Genomic DNA, 16,490 nt, shown 5'->3' on the forward strand with positions numbered 1-16,490 from the left:
CAGTCCATGTTTCACTACCATACAATGCAGTACTCCAGACGTACATCCTCAGAAATTTCTTCCTCAAATTAAGGCCGGTATTTGATATTAGTAGACTTCTCTTGGCCAAAAATGCCTTTTTTTGCCATAGCGAGTCTGCTTTTGATGTCCTCCTTGCTCTGTCCGTCATTGGTTATTTTACTGCCTATGTAGCAGAATTCCTTAACTTCATGGACTTCGTGACCATCAATCCTAATGTTAAGTTACTCGCTGTTCTCATTTATACTACTTCTCATTACCTTCGTCTTTCTCCGATTTACTCTCAAACCATACTGTGTACTCATTAGACTGTTCATTCCGTTCAGCAGATCATTTAATTCTTCTTCATTTTCACTCAGGATAGCAATGTCATCAGCGAATCGTATCAGTGATATCCTTTCACCTTGTATTTTAATTCCACTCTTTCTTTTATTTCCATCATTGCTTCCTCGCTGTACAGATTGAAGAGTAGGGGCGAAAGGCTACAGCCTTGTCTTACTCCTTTCTTAATACGAGCACTTCGTTCTTGGTCGTCCACTCTTATTATTCCCTCTTGGTTGTTGTACATATTGTATATGACCCGTCTCTCCCTATAGCTTATTCCTACTTTTTTCAGAATCTTGAACACCTTGCACCATTTTATATTGTCGAACGCTTTTTCCCGGTCGACAAATCCTATGAATGTGTCTTGATTTTTCTTTAGCCTTGCTTCCATTATTAGCCGTAACGTCAGAATTGCCTCTCTCGTGCCTTTACTTTTCCTAAAGCCGAACTGATCGTCACCTAGAGCATTCTCAATTTTCTTTTCCATTCTTCTGTATAATATTCTTGTAAGCAGCTTCGATGCATGAACTGTTAGCTGATTGGGCGATAATTCTCGCACTTGTCATCTCTTGCCGTCTTCGGAATTGTGTGGATGATGCTTTTCCGAAAGTCAGATGGTATGTCGCCAGACTCATATATTCTACACACCAACGTGAATAGTCGTTTTATTGCCACTTCCCCTAATGATTTTAGAAATTCTGATGGAATGTTATCTATCCCTTCTGCCTTATTTGACCGTAAGTCCTCCAAAGCTCTTTTAAATTCCGATTCTAATACTGGATCCCCTATCTCTTCTAAATCGACTCCTGTTTCTTCTTCTATCACATCAGACAAATCTTCACCCTCATAGAGGCTTTCAATGTATTCTTTCCACCTATCTGCTCTCTCCTCTGCATTTAACAGTGGAATTCCCGTTGCACTCTTAATGTTACCACCGTTGCTTTTAATGTCACCAAAGGTTGTTTTGACTTTCCTGAATGCTGAGTCTGTCCTTCCGGCAATAATATCTTTTTCGATGTCTTCACATTTTTCCTGCAGCCATTTCGTCTTATCTTCCCTGCACTTCCTATTTATTTCATTCCTCAGCGACTTGTATTTCTGTATTCCTGATTTTCCCGGAACATGTTTGTATTTCCACCTTTCATCAGTCAACTGAAGTATTTCTTCTGTTACCCATGGTTTCTTCGCAGCTACCTTCTTTGTACCTTTGTTTTCCTTCCCAACTTCTGTGATGGCCACTTTTACAGATATCCATTCCTCTTCAACTGTGCTGCCTACTGCGCTATTCCTTATTGCTGTATCTATAGCGTTAGAGAACTTCAAACGTATCTCGTCATTCCTTAAAACTTCCGTATCCCACTTCTTTTCGTATTGATTCTTCCTGACTAATGTCTTGAACTGCAGCCTACTCTTCATCACTACTATATTGTGATCTGAGTCTATATCTGCTCATGGGTACGCCTTACAATCTAGTATCTGATTTCGGAATCTCTGTCTGACCATGATGTAATCTAATTGAAATCTTCCCGTATCTCCCGGCCTTTTCCAAGTATACCTCTTCCTCTTGTGATTCTTGAACAGGGTATTCGCTATTACTAGCTGAAACTTGTTACAGAACTCAATTAGTCTTTCTCCTCTTTCATTCCTTGTCCCAAGCCCATATTCTCCTGTAACCTTTTCTTCTACACCTTCACCTACAACTGCATTCCAGTCGCCCAGGACTATTAGATTTTCGTCCCCGTTTACATACTGCATTACCCTTTCAATATCCTCATACACTTTTTCTATCTGTTCATCCTCAGCTTGCGACGTCGGCATGTATACCTGAACTATCGTTGTCGGTGTTGGTCTGCTGTCGATTATGATTAGAAGAACCCGGTCACTGAACTGTTCACAGTAACAGACCCTCTGCCCTACCTTCCTATTCATAACGAATCCTACACCTGTTATACCCTTTTCTGCTGCTGTTGATATTACCCGATACTCATCTGACCAGAAATCCTTGTCTTGCTTCCACTTCACTTCACTGACCCCTACTATATCTAGATTGAGCCTTTGCATTTCCCTTTTCAGATTTTCTAGTTTCCCTACCACGTTCAAGCTTCTGACATTCCACGCCCCGACTCGCAGAACATTATCTTTTCGTTGATTATTCAATCTTTTTCTCATGGTAACCTCCCCCTTGGCAGTCCCCTCCCGGAGATCCGAATGGGGGACTATTCCGGAAACTTTTGCCAATGGAGAGATCATCATGACACTTCTTCAACTACAGGTCACATGTCCTGTGGATACACGTTACGTGTCTTTAATGCATTGGTTTCCATTGACTTCTGCATCCTCATGTCGTTGATCATTGCTGATTCTTCCGCCTTTAGGGGCAATTTCCCACCCCTAGGACAAGAGAGTGCCCTGAACCTCTATCTGCTCCTCCGCCCTCTTTGACAAGGCCGTTGACAGAATGAGGCTGACTTCTTATGCCGGAAGTCTTCGGCCGCCAATGCTGATTATTTATCAAAATTTAGGCAGTGGCAGGGATAGAACCCGGGACTGAAGACGTTTTGATTAGGAATCAAAGACGCTACCCCTAGACCACGGTAGAGCTAGTCGGCAAATAAACTTACGTCACAGCTCTGTGTCATGGATTTGTATGTGTCCTGGCTAAGATAATGCATTTACTATTCTGTTCATAGCAGCTTTATCACATTCCTGACTGCTGATTCATTATTAGACGTATCGCTGCATATGTGCTTCTTGATTTTGTGCTGGTATGTTCTGACATGATCTGAAGCCCTACTTCTTGCTCTGGATAACCTATCCATTAGTCTAATTAGATTCTCAAACCTATCTGTTTAATTAAGAGCTGTAACACTCCACACGTCCTGACAACATCCACCAGGATATCCAAATGGGACACTGTTTCACATCCATCATATTTCTCCTAAGAGGATACTCTCTTCTTTAAAACATATAGGAAGTAATAACTACTGTTTTCAGTACGTGTTGGCTAATGTTACAGAGCTAGATGAATCAATCACCTTGATTGTTGACTCTCCAACTACTCAAATAGTTGATTCCCCTTTCAGAAACCAGATCTTGGTCTGGCCTCTCCACAGGTGACGCTCTGATTAGGGTGCACCTATGTTACGGCTATCTTTATTGTAGATGCTCATAATCCACTTCACCTCAGCTATGCACATGGTTCCTGCGGGCTTTTTTGTTTACTTATATAACTACTGCAACATCCATCCACTTGAAACTCGTTAGTGTAGTTAAGCGTTAGTTTGTCTCTACAATTTTTACCCTCCGTACTTCCCTCCATTACCAAATTAGCTATGCCTTAATGCATTCATTGACTATTCCGTCTAATACTGCCACAATATTTTTCTTACATTATGAATTAAAGCACACACCACCGTGATGTAATATTTTTCAGTATTTCCTACTTAGTTTAGAAACCGGTTTTGGCTTGTTATGTCATCATCAGGTACAAAGATAAATATGTGTCGCAGTGAAATTTTGTAGAATGAATATTTTTAAACTATTGTGATGTCAGATTATTGAACTTCGATAAAATGTGTGACACATTAATTGATGAACTACACAACAAATTAAAATTGTTTTAAGAAAAAAGTAAATTGAAAATAAAAAAAAGTTTGAAATGGCTCTGAGCACTATGGGACTTAACATTTATGGTCATCAGTTCCCTAGAACTACTTAAAACTAACTAACCTAAGGACATCACACAACACCCAGCCATCAAGAGGCAGAGAAAATCCCTGACCCCGACGGGAATCGAACTCAGGAACCCGGACGTGGGAAGCGAGAACGCTACCGCACGACCACGAGATGCGGGCTTGAAAGGTAAAGTTTGTTACAATACAAATATACGTAAATCAACACGCCATAAGGAGACCGTCACGCCACAACAAGAACAAAAATGACCATACCACATACCATGCCTACACGAAAAAACATTAAAATTATGTCCACTTGTGTTAAGTGTTTTTGCGGTGCAACTGTAGCCTGCTCGAAACTTGCTTCTAACTAAAGAAATTAAGTAGTCAATAAATTTTGTGAATGGAGGTAGTATTTGTGAAAACATTTCATATTTTTGAAACAGTTATGGCCGATTAACAGACTAGACATATTTAAACTGTGATAGACGTATGCTTAAATGACACAAAAGCTGTGGTTAAGGCAGGAAATAAAATGACAGGAAGTTTTCTTGTAGATACGGGAAATGGATTATCACCCGTTGTTTTCAATCTGACACTCGAAAAGGTAATGCAAAAGTACGAAAATTCTGAATTGAAGATGTTGAAAACGACAGTGGAAATATTACCTATCTCGCCTGCCCAGACGATACTGCCGCAAAAGCAGGGACGCAATAAGAACTGATGAGCAGTAGTATATAAGAAGCAGTCTTTCTGAAGGCAGCTCGGGCCAGCGAGATTTTCGAATGCATGTGAACTTTCGCGGAACCAGATTGGGAGTGATCTGTCACTTGTTCAAAATGCCGTGCATGTAACAAGCGATTAATACATAGGAGTAGAGCTACCTAAGATATAATGACGATTTAAAGCTAATTGTAGGGAGAGCAGATAGCTAGCTAAAATTTCCCGGAAGAATCTTTAGGAAATGCAGTTCCTTGAGAAAAGTAGTAGCATAAAAACACTTGCATTTTCGGTTCTTGAGTAATGCTGAATTCATATCAGGTTGTAACGATATACTACGCAACACAATTAAAGGATCATTTTTTCGAAACCCCGGAACTATTTCCCTTTGCGATGTATAAGATTGAAATTTTACTGTATGCGCCTACAGCCTTCCTCTGTTACTGCCCAAAAGCGTAGCGCCCGAGTGATTTCACCCTTGGCGACGCTTCAAACGGCAAGATGTCAACACATGCGAAAGAAGAGAACAGAGCTCAAAATTTCATGTGAGGTATAAGGTCAGTTAATGATGTCACACTGGCACCAAATTTCACCACTATTGTGCTCAGTGTCACCGTCGACCAGTCACAAGGCGGGAAGGTTGTCACACACATTCTTTCCCACATTTCACGACGCCCAATATTGGAATCAGGCCGTTTTCTTATGTGTGGCCGTGGAAAACATATCAGACTCACCGCCACTGGAAATCAACACGAGAAGGCCTCTATGGGTGAAGGACGTCAGTGAAACCACTCCTTCGCTTGAGACGTTGAATCTGAGACTTTTGCGGTCGAACTCAACAGTTCGCCATGCGATAAGCATCAGGATGACGTTGTCCATTATCTTTCTCTGAGGACATCATGGGGCATGGGCCAATGAATATGATCACAACCCTTTGGACTGCAGTTTGACCGCAATTTCCGCTCTGATGCACAGTGTGAAAGCTCTAGGGACATTAAAAGGTATTCGACGAGATTTGAAGAAACTGGACGCAGCAAATTTTGCTTTTGCTTTTTCAGCCCTCCTGTGGCGTGATTGCACAGAGATGTGATATTCAGATGACTGAACGAAATGGCAAAGGGTCGGTCTAAGAACTACCCAGTTCAGCTACATTGTCAATGCCATCCATTCACTGTTTTGCGCTCTTTAAAAATGTACCTATGCGTAGAAAACCGCTGATGGCAGTCCTAGGCATCCGCAGATATGTAACCCCTTGACAACTATCTCCCTTCATACCTATTGTCAGGCAGCCAGGACTCCCAACACGGTTTTTTTTCTGGTCGGGTACATTATTAACATAGTCAATGACAGGGGCAATGACAGTGTTACCGAACTGGGTATTCTTACTTACACTTGTATCAGTGTTCAGCAGCTCCATGACCACACCACGGGAGAAGGGGACAAAGTTCGTATGGCTCCACGTTCTATTGTTGGCAAATTTATTCAAGATGGTGGATCCACGATGGGGGCGATAGATATGGTAACATATCAATGACGTCATGGCGGGAAGTTCAAAATTTGACGGGAAGACAGGTCAATTGGGCTACCTCCACTAACCTAAGCCCCTCCCCTCTCCCCTCCCCCAGAAAACCTTTTAAATGCACTTGTGATGGCGTGTAGCAACACGAGCAATTCGCGGCGATGCACCAGCCATGCTTGGCTGCTAAACACGTGCATGGCTAGAAGCAGCTTGCATGTCCTGTTAGGATCGCTAGGAACAATGAAACCTATGCTATTCTGTGAAGCATTGGAACAGATTTCTGCTGCATCTGCTAGGGTGAGTCACTCGGCAATTAGGTCATCGCTAGACTGAAGGTAGAGAGGGACCACGCCAGCAATGGTGAACAAGTGTGCAACCAGCGAGTGACTTAGCTCTTATCTACATAGACATGTGATGTCAATATAACACTCGAAGAACTCTAACTGTAGACATGACTTTTAGCTGCCATCGGCAGTGGCCTGAGAGCAGTGGCTAGGGCCACATTGGTACCTATACGTAAAAATAAGAAAACGAATCCATCAGTGGCTCACGGTGGCGTCGACGCATGCACCTGTTGGAAAAGTTTACTGTATGGCGCAGTTGGCAATAGTTCGAAAGCATTTTTACGTGCAATGAGTGTTCATGCATTGCATTATTTTCGGCTGTTTAAGCACTGTGAGCGTGTTTGCATAGCGTTACACACGCATTATCTTTTGAAAATTTGTGAGTTGTTTTCATGTCTGTTGCGTAATTTTATGAACAGGTGTGCAGGCTGTGCAATGCATGATTTTGGCAGTTGACGATTAGCGAGTGTGTCTGCAGAGCCTTTTACATTCATCATTTTGACAATTGATAAGTTGTATGCGTCTCTGCCCATCAGTGTACTGCTTTATTTCGGTGATTTACGAGTAGTTTGCAGGTCTGTAGACCTCAAGTGCGCCAGGTTGAGTGTTTCACATCAGTGTAATAAATAATCTATGTAAAATCCATCCCCAAATAAATTGTATACAGTATTTCGACAGTTCAGAACTTGCAGGCGTGAAACTTCCAGGCATATTAAAACTGTGTGCCGGGCCGAGACACGAACTTATCAGTGCACACACCGCGGCAGAGTGAAATTCCCATTCTGGATTTGCAGAGCATTATTTTGACAATTTACGTGTCATTTGTGTGTACTGCATTATTTCGATGATTATCGAGTAGTTTGCAGGTCTGTAGGCTGTGTATTGCGACCCCAAGCATGTCAGAGTGTGTGTTTTGTATCAGTGTAATAGATAAACGTGAAATCCGTCCCTAAACAAATTGTTCCAATATGAATAAAGTACACTCCTTACTCTCTCCAGCAGCCCAACACAGGCTGAGTCATTTTCCAGTCATTTATCCACCAGATCACCATGGGATGAAAGTGACCTCTGGTTGCAGTACTGTGTACTAGGTCAGTTGGATTCTGGACCTCAAGGTGGGCACACTGATGGAGCTACTGCCTCAAATTGTTTAAATGAAGACTGCTTGTAAAATAGAAACTTATGTTCATCCTATCCAGCAGCTCAGCTGAGTCCATTTCCCACCAAATTCTCCTTCCCGGGCCGCCGTCTTGTATTAGGCCACAGAAGGGACGACAGCACCCTCTGGTGGCAGTACTGTGTAGTAGTTCAGTTGGACTCTGGACCTCATGGTAGGCACACTGAATGAAGCTACTACCTGAAATTGTTTAAATAAACACTGCACGTAAAATATCCAACAGAGGCTGAGTCCTTTCCCAGCCAATTCCTAGAAAGAGGTGGCAGTTGGATGACTTAGGTTAGTGGAGGTAGCCCAAGTGACCTACTTTCCTCCATTTTCATAGGTTAGTAGTGTGTTAGTGGTGTGTTGCATTGTCCTGTTGAAATTTGAACTTCCCGCTATTTTATGGGGGAAGGGAGGGGAGGAGGAGGTGGAGGGGGCTGGTTTAGGAGAGGTTGCCCGATTGACCTATCTTCCCACCAAAATTTGAACTTCCTGCCATGATGTCAAGGAACCTTTGATGCTTTCGATCGCATTCAGATTTCGTTGAATTGGTTTGAATGGCCCGTGGTGCTCCCACACTATATACCAATAGAAGTGCTGAGGTCACACTTCACTCCACAGGCGTGAGATCATGTTCAGAGTCTTTAGAGAAGTCGTCACGGGATGGCATGATTTCATTGTTGCCATTTATGCCACTCCGTGAGGCCATTTCGTATTGATTCTCAGAGGTGGTGTTTCAGAAATGTTTTCCTCGGTCACACATAAGAAAATCGCGTAATTTCAACGCTGGGTGTCGCGACAGGCGTCAAAAGCGGGGGCGAAATGTAAGGCTTGCTGTGATATCCTTCCCGTTGTATGACAAGTCCACGATGGCGCAGGGCAGAATTTTGGTGAATTCGGGACCCAACGTGTCACTAGTAACCCGCCTTACACCTCACATGAGATTCTGAGCTCCGGTCTTTTCTTCACACGTGTTGTTTGAAACGGTGCCCAACACGAGGGTGACTTCTGACAGCGGCATGCTTTTGCGCCGTTACAGATGAAGTTCGTAGCCGCCTTTGAGCCAAATAACGTAATGTAATTGCGGCGTTTGAAAAAATTATCCGTTAACTGCTTATCCACTACAGAAAATGTAGAAATGATCCAACATGGAGCAACACATTTCGTTATGGTATCACGTAGCTAACGCAATAGCGTTTGAGAGATAAAGAAACTCCAGTGGCGGGCGCTAGAGTCACCTTCATGTAGCACAGAAATTTTTGTTGTTCGAATTCCGTAAGCGTTTGTTCGAAGAAGAGTCAAGAAACACATTACATCCTTCCACATAAGTCTAATGAAATGACGCTGACGAGAAGATGATAGAAATTACAGCTCACACGGAAACCTACCGACTGTCGTTCTTCCCACACGCCATTCGCGATCTGAAGAAGGAATGAGAGACATGGTGGTAATACCACATGCCGTAAGGTGGGTTAGCTTTATGTGTAGATACGAGGCTTAAAAATTTCATTCCACTTTTCGTGACCAACAGAGCACGACAAGAACTTTAATTAAGGCAAAGTGGGCCATCGCAAACACCATGTACTCCACGCTTGAGTTCCAACACTCAGCCTTTCTCTGAACTATTCGGTACTTCTCGGCTGTGCTCCGTCCTTCTCGGAACAACTAGCTGTGGCGTGACTTCCCATTACCTGTGGTACTTCTCGCATTTGATGCGTTTATTTTTCGGTTGGGACGAATTTCTTCAGGATCGTCGTGTCAGTGCTGTTTATCATTCGTTACCGATTCGTCGGATAATGGAAGTCACGGTGCCAGCGGCTGTTTGTACAGAAATGAGGCAGCCTCACAATCCATCGACACAAGCATTTAAAAATGAAAGGGAATCACGAGTTGAAGGATGAGAATTCTCAGTATCTATTTGGCTTCAGCATAAGCGACGGTTACAGCGAATTTTCTACAGAACGGCGTTACAACACCACACAGACAGAACTGAAGCATTTAGTTTACGATGAAAGATCGAAAAATTACGATCTACAGAAGACCTTCAGTACTCTGGACATCAAAAACCGCTTTGTGCTAAATCTGTGAGGCATGAAGCACATGATGAAATTAGTGACACGAATAGCATTTTTTATGAATTCACAAGCATTTTTACACCGTCAGTTGCAACAGCTTTTGATCTTATAAAGAGTTGTCGTTGTTGTTGTTGTTGTGGTCTTCAGTCCAGAGAGTGGATTGATGCAGCTCTCCATGCTACTCTATCCTGTGCAATCTTCTTCATCTCCCAATGCCTACTGCAACCTACATCCTTCTGAATCTGTTTAGTGTATTCATCTCTCGGTTGCCCTCTAAGATTTTTACCCTCCACGCTGCCCTCCAATACTAAATTGGTGATCCCTTGATGCCTCAGAATATGCCCTCCCAAGCGATCCCTTCTTCTAGTCAAGTTATGCCACAAATTTCTCTTCTCTCCAATTCTATTCAAAACTTCATCATTAGTTATGTGATCTAAACATCTAATCTTCAGCATTTTTCCGTAGCACCACATTTCGAAAGCTTCTATTCTCTTCTTGTCTAAACTATTTATCGTCCACGTTTCACTTCCATAGATGGCTACACTACATACAAATACTTTCAGAAACGACTTCTTGACACTTAAATCTATACTCGACGTTAACAAACTTCTCTTCTACAGTACGCTTTCCTTGCCAGTGCCAGTCTATATTTTATATCCTCTCTACTTCGACCATCATCAGTTATTTTGCTCCCCCATATAGCAAAACTCATTTACTACTTTAAGCGTTTCATTTCCTATTCTAATTCCCGCAGCATTACCCGATTTAATTCGACTACATTCCATTATCCTCGTTTTGCTTTTGTTGATGTTCATCTTATATCCTACTTTCAAGATACTGTCCATTCCGTTCAGCTGCTCTTCCAGGTCCTTTGCTGTCTCTGACAAAATTACAATGTCATCGGCGAACCTCAAAGTTTTTATTTCTTCTCCATGGATATTAATTCCTACTCTGAATTTTTCTTTTGTTTACTTCACTGCTTGCTCAGTACATATATTGAATAACATCGGGGATAGGCTACCACCCTGTCTCACTCCCTTCCCAACCACTGCTTTCCTTTCATGTTCCTCGACTCTTATAACTGTCATCTGGTTTCTGTACAAATTGTAAATAGCCTTTCGCTCCCTGTATTTTACCCCTACCACCTTCAGAATTTGAAAAAGTGTATTCCAGTCAACATTGTCAAAAGCTTTCTCTAAGTCTACAAACGCTAGAATCGTAGGTTAGCCTTTCCTTAATCTATCCTCTAAGATAAGTCGTAGGGTCAGTATTGCCTCACGTGTTTTAACATTTCTACGGAATCCAAATTGATCTTCCCCGAGGTCGGCTTCGACCAGTATAAAGAGTATAGAGAAGCTATACTGGTTAAGTCAGCTGCCCCTGTCCATGTATTTTATGCAATCCACAATGCCTTCAAATACCACATGCGAGATTTTCATATCCCCTCGCTTCCTACATGCAAACTGTCAGTCCTACAGAAAGTATGAGTAGGATCTTAGGATCTGTTTCTAGGAAACTAAAAAAAGAAAAGAGAACACATACGAAAGAGACCTTAAACGCGATTTTCTTTAATAGCCCGAACTGTGGCCTCCAGCGAAAACTGTACGGAATTTAATTACAATAAATTTTCTGTGAACGGTCTGGCTCCTTTTTCTGTAGGATTAACAGTTTGCACGTAGTGAATGAGAAAATATTAACATCTCATAAGTGGGTTTTGTTTTGTTGCACGTTGCATAAAATCTATTGGTTGGTTGGCTTGTGGAAGGGGACCAAACAAGGGCGGATGAATCACCCAGTATTTTACTGCCAAGTGTGCCAGTCAAATCGGAGGGCACGGCTCGAATTATGATTCGGTATATGACCTAATGCTGTTGAATTTAGGGAGGTAAAAGGCAAAGCAGGAACGAAAATTAGAAAGGCTTGAATGTGCTGCAGACCTCGCATTATAAGTGGACTTTAATGCACGCTGTCTACAGTAAGACGTTTCAAGGTGAGAAACAACATATTTCTGATTTGATGGGTTTGCAGTCCAAAGGAATCGACTGCACACCGACCTGGGCAGCGCGGGAAAATGGCACCAGAACTGCGCTGACCTGTGCGCCAATGGAGATAGCGGCAACGCCACACCTTCACGAAGACAGTATTCAGTGGTCTCTGTCAACGCTAATTGAACCACACGCCCATCACCGGACGGCCCAGTTCGGTCGCCGTCATCAAGAGCATGAGTGCTGTGTATTATGAGTTCTGCGAGTACCTCATAGTCCGTATAAGTAACAGCATGTACGAGGCCCAGAAAGACCTACAACAATTCAAGTAATGGTTCTCTTCTTTGTAGAATTAAAGTGTTCAATTAATCCACAACTGTTTTGTACAGATAATTTTGGATTCATGCCACCGGCCATCGGAACGTCTTCTCTCTTTCTGTCGGTGCTGACTCCCATAGTAGTCGACAAAACAATGGGGGTGTGCATTTAAAACAGATAATCTCATTGTAGAAGCGACAGTTTCTGACAAAAAAAACCATCCATTTCCTTATGGTAAGTGGCGTAAAGAAGACGTGAGTGTCGGAGTACTTATTGCGCTGCTGAAGGACTCACGATTATAGTTCACTAACGTTTTGAGGGCTCTGTCAATCTACTTTTGACGCATTTTAGAGACCGTTTCTTTACTGGGCTGAGAGCACCTCTGTCGATGTGCAGATGGAACTGATCGAAGTGCAGTGTAATCCTCGTCTATAAGAAAAATTATCTTACGTTAAAACTCTCCAGGAATTTTTCAATTATGAATCTAAATAATTCACGATCATGTGGCAACCTGAGTGAAGAAAATCTTCGAAATTTTCTCGTCTCTCCGTATGCTGACAGTTTCTACAAGAAAGAGGTTTGGTTATGTATTTATTATATTCAGAGCGCTGCAAATAGTTAAGTGATACTGAAAAATTGTTTCGTTCGTGTGCAATATTGGTCAGAGATGCGAAAAGAACGCGTGTGCATGGCGCAGTGACATGCAATGCAGCGCGTTTGCAGTTTTCCGGTTCTTCTCAGGCAGGAAGTGTGGTGTGGTGGTGGTGGTGGTTAGTGTTTAACGTCCCGTCGACAACGAGGTCATTAGAGACGGAGCGCAAGCTCGGGTTAGGGAAGGATTGGGAAGGAAATCGGCCGTGCCCTTTTAAAGGAACCATCCCGGCATTTGCCTGAAACGATTTAGGGAAATCACGGAAAACCTAAATCAGAATGGCCGGAGACGGGATTGAACCGTCGTCCTCCCGAATGCGAGTCCAGTGTGCTAACCACTGCGCCACCTCGCTTGGTGTGTGGTGTCATAGTGGGGGCAGTGTGCACTTAGTTGAGAGAGATCTGCATACCTGCACACATGCAAAATTTCTGTAATTCGTGTAATCGCTGCCTGAAATATGCGAAAAGTGACAATGAGGCCATTGTACTGATATCGTCACATGGAAACGACAATGAGATTCAGATGTCTTCAATAAAGTACAACAGTTAGAACTGAAAGCATGTTTATTACTGACACCAAAGTACAGCCAGTACAGGACTGACGTCCTGCACGGAGAGTGTAGCTACTTGTGCAAATTTGGTGTATTACAGAATGCTTGCATTTATACAACCATCGAATACAAAGGTTTTACGATCTACAATCGTTACAAACATAAGATATTTCAAGAATCTTTAACAAATAGTAAATACGAAGTAACAAAAAAAATGCGAGTGGAAGGGTTTGAACTGGAACCGGCAGCACCCTAAGAATAAATGCTGATCACCGATCTACACTGTATGCGCTAGAGCCCGCAGTATTGCTCCTTCTCCTGGTCGCTAAATCAGGCGTTCCGATTGGAACCCATCACAGCACCCTGTATCTTGTTGATGGTCCTCTATATGTCACAGCTTCTCCATCGGCGAGTGGGACTTCAGTTTCCTTGACTTTCCCAGATTCGATCTTCGCCTCTGGACTTTAGTAGGGCGGAGGACATGGACGAAGTCCCTGTACATTTGTCTTCTTGGTGAGGCTCAGATTCTTCGACGATGAATGATACGATATGGAACAAAGCTGCTAGTTAGTATCTTCCCCGATATTTACATTTTTCGCAGCAGTGTAAAAATCCATACCAAGTCTCCCATCTCTGTCTCACTGGCCAGTGCTTGACGTTACAGCAGTCTTGATGCTTTTCCTGGACGTCCACGTTTCGCATGGGAGGCAGCTACCTTGCTTCTTCAGTCCTGATGATGGTGGGTCACCCACGTTGGGTTGCATTCGTGGGTGGCTCCCAGGGACTGCTCGACGTATTCTGCAGACGAGGCTACTGGGAATTAATCCCTTACGTTGGCCACAAGCGTGGGTTACGCCCGAGTTCCGCTTGATATGTAGCAAATCAGCAAGGTTGTGTTTTTCTATTCCCATGAAACTTGAGAAATTTCACACTATCGAAACAGTATATCTCTTCATTCAATTCTACTTATTGCCTTCCCTTTCTAGACACTGCTACGTCAACCAATACTATAAGCCTGTTCAAACTCAGTAACAACCTAACAAATTGTTGTGCATTTTTGAACGTCATATAAGGCAAACTTTTACAATGTTCCCACATATCTTTATGTTCTGAGGCACTTTCTCATTCCTCACATTGGCTACAAGCATGCTGTCACCCTTCCAATAAAGTCACAGCTGGCATTCAAATTCTATTCGAATTCTATTCATTCGTTTCCTGAAAGTTGTCCAGAGCCAACCATCATTTGCTTCTTGACTGTCTTCCATTGTCGACTGTGCAGTCTAAAGATGTAGTTATCACTTTTTGCTAGAAGATGAGGTGTTAATTCTTTGAGTATCTCGTATTTACTTCCATGTTTTGCATCTTAGATGTGGAACTCATTGAGTTACATCTCCTGTTGATCTGAAAATGCGAGTTGCCCATATGTGGAACTCTGATTTTCGTCTTCTTTTAGTCTTCCTAACGATGGCAGAGTCGGACATAAATTAACTTCAATATTTGACGGTGGTTTTCTGAGTTTATATTTTCGAAGAATCACATTATAATAATATTCCATGGTGGTTTTGAATTTAAGTATTTGGTGATTGTGATATCGATCTTATGAACTGAAATTCCTACAACTTCCCCCATGGTTAGGTGATCCTTATTTGGCAAATATAACTGGGAATATAGTAATGGGTTGTTTCAATGTGATGGTGTTTCCCGCAGTGGCCAAATTTTTAATGGAATCTTGCGTAAAATGGGCATTTATTTATTGTGGTGATAATTGGGTAGCGCTCGCAGGTTATTAGTTACGTGCTCAAGCCGTTACTAATACAGATTAGATTAAGTTATTCATAACTGCATCACCTGACATCTATAATGTGGTCTGCAACATCATTGGTATATACGAACAGCAATGATTTCAACACACTTCTCTGGGACCAGCGTGAAGTTACTTCTTGATCAGTCAATGACTCTCCACCTGAGATTGCATGCTACAACCTCCCTAGCAAGAAATACTCAAACCAGTTAAAAATGTAGACTGATACCCCATGAGATCATACAGGTACTTTCGTTAGTAAACATTCTAGTGGTACCACATCTAACGCTTATCGAAAGTCAAATACTACTGCATCCAACTGACTGCTTTTATCCATGGCTGTCACAATGTCATATGGATTCTACGACAGCTAGACGTAATTGAGATCCGAATAACGGTCTGCAACAATAAAAAAGTAAGTCTACAAAAACTGTTAAGGAAAGTACGGCCAATTTTGTCTAGTTTGGCTGCACTAGACGGCGAAACCGCATTGGCTTGTGGTTGCTTCAGTTTGCATTGGTACAAAGAGCAGACACATGCAATTACTGTTCTACTCGTCCCTGTTACTCAGGGAAAAAAATGCTGTTTTTTTTATTAAAAATCGAACTGCTTGATATCAAAGCAACAAATGAAGTCATTTACGGACTTCCCAAGTATTAAAAGAAAAAAAGCACAGGTGACGATGAACTCAGCTTTTTTCATAGATTACGGAAGTCGGAATTTTTAAATTTTTGGCATTAAATTTCTCAAAAATAGATGTTCTCTAATGAATTCGCAGTGCTGATTCTCAAAATTACTTCCAAATCTTTATCTGTCACGTCACGGTTTTTAAGTGAAGCATAAATATTTTACAAATATTTAATCAATTACATTTTAATACTTATTCTTTTATGTACTAAAAATAATGCAAACAGTTCTCTTAATAACATTATTACAACGCTGTAATATTTATTTTTCAAACCTTTTTTTTATTTTCTTGCAAAACCTGTTCCTCTTCAATAACCAACGATAGTCGGCCATCGTATTTTCACTCCCTCTTCCCAGATAACATTTCTATATCTCTTTAATGTCCTCTTCACTGTAATCCCAAGATTTTCAGGGAAATTGTTTACATGCGAGGGTAGGAAGTGGGTTCTACATTCATGTTACTACCCAGCTTCTTGAAATTTTCCTTTGTTTTTGACAATGTTTTGTAATTTAAATGTCATTTATTCCCTTGAAATTTTCAGTAACATATCTGAAGGCAGTCCATGTATCTCTCTCTAACATTCATTGTGCTCTAAAATTCTTGATACTTCACCAGGTTGTTAATTTATAGACCAACAAGAACTTCAGCTTTCAGTTTTTC

Source organism: Schistocerca gregaria, chromosome 6 (assembly GCF_023897955.1).
Source record: "Schistocerca gregaria isolate iqSchGreg1 chromosome 6, iqSchGreg1.2, whole genome shotgun sequence".
NCBI lineage: Eukaryota > Metazoa > Arthropoda > Insecta > Orthoptera > Acrididae > Schistocerca > Schistocerca gregaria.